At 36.6% G+C, this 1602-nt stretch overlaps 1 long non-coding RNA gene across 1 annotated transcript; it reads right to left on the bottom strand.

Moving 5' to 3' along the window:
- LOC140990662 (uncharacterized) lies at positions 1 to 1206 on the bottom strand. Its single transcript, XR_012177680.1, has 3 exons — positions 1108 to 1206; positions 655 to 711; positions 1 to 93 (listed from the first exon to the last, which is right to left on the bottom strand). It is a non-coding gene; the product is annotated as an uncharacterized lncRNA (long non-coding RNA).
- Between the last annotated feature and the right edge of the window lie 396 nt (positions 1207 to 1602).

Here is a 1602-nt window from a genome sequence, read left to right as displayed (position 1 = left end):
TANTATATATATCTGGGAACTCTCAACCATGACTCGACGACTGGGCACCACTACCTGACGCTCCACCAGACGCGTCAAATCCTCCTGGATAACCTGCTATGGCATCAAAAACAATCACAGCATAAAAAGAAACAAGGGGTCGGGCCCCAGTACGACGAACCAGTAATATTACGACAAATATAACTGACATGAAATGAAATCAAGTAAAATGCGATGCAATGCAATGTAATGCAATGCGTGAAAGGTAACAACCGATAACGGATACCAAACGGAGTCCAAATGAATCGCATCAACAACAGTAACAGTGGCCACCCGTGCCAGGAACGTAGCAACGCAACATCAAGTCGCCACTCATCCATGCACGTAGCATCGAGGGTACGGGAGCTACCCGCTCAGCCCTCATGCAAGTCATCAGGAGTGCTAATCCTACCCACCCGCTCCATCGATGACGCAACAACTCGATAGATCAATATCAATAGCAATCAAAAGAGTTGAGGCTCGAAATGCTATGCACTAATAGTATCAATACAAATAAATGCATGAATGCAATCAAGTATTCACAAAAGCACATAGAGCACGCCACAACTCATTACAACATACTCAACGTCATCTCACGTCATAATAGACGTCGTAATGAAAACAGTTCATACGTACCTCAACTGACTTTAATTTACCACAAAATATCTTAAATATTTCTCGAAAACTCCAATCCTGTGGCAAAATTATTTATTGCACATCAATTCCTATCTTTGTTAAATAATCAAGGAATTTATCGAAAGAAATTCCAAAATCAACTAATTTAGCCTAAAATTCCAAAAATCTATAATTTAGGCTTTAAAATTCCTAAAACTCATCGCAAGTCAAATCTAGTGATTTATTTAACTTCAATCTCTCAATACCGGACAACCTGAAATTTCGAAACTTCAATCGTACCGAATCTGAAATTTTCGATATTTTCTAGGAATTTCCAAAATTTCCATTTTCTATCTCTAACGCCATAAACACATCCCAATAACAATTTAACATTTCAAAAATCTTAAATTCCCAAATAATTAAATCTGAATTTTCGAATTTAATCCAAATAAATTCCGAAAATCTGTTAGATACCTCTAATTAGCTCCGATATAGCACCTACAATCAATAATACAATACATATTAATTATTGGAGCTCAAATAAATCAAAATACCCAAAATTCAAAACCCTAAAATCTGAATTTTTTTTACTTCGAACACTTCAAGTTTCGAATACAACTACAGAATTAGTTGTATAAGCTAGAAAGAACACGAAATCAAGGCAAAAGAGAAAAATTTGAACGAGCCAAGGTTCACGGGTTCGAACGAGATCGCGATAAAACCTTGCAAAAGAGGTATCAATGGATAGCTCTCAACACGGGCTTTCCGAATATGTATTTATTGTAATTTTTCGATCACCGGTGTGACCACAATCGACAGCAAAAGGAACGAAAATTGTTTGGCAAAGAAGGAGAGGGAAGCTTCGGCTACGGGGAGAGAGAAAACAAAATTTCACATTTCTTTTCTTTTTTTCTTAAATTTATTTAATTTAACTTATTACTAAATGAGCTGGACTTTGGGGTTTTGTGT

Source organism: Primulina huaijiensis, chromosome 12, assembly GCF_012295235.1.
Source record: "Primulina huaijiensis isolate GDHJ02 chromosome 12, ASM1229523v2, whole genome shotgun sequence".
NCBI lineage: Eukaryota > Viridiplantae > Streptophyta > Magnoliopsida > Lamiales > Gesneriaceae > Primulina > Primulina huaijiensis.
This window is presented reverse-complemented; position numbering and strand designations above follow the sequence as displayed.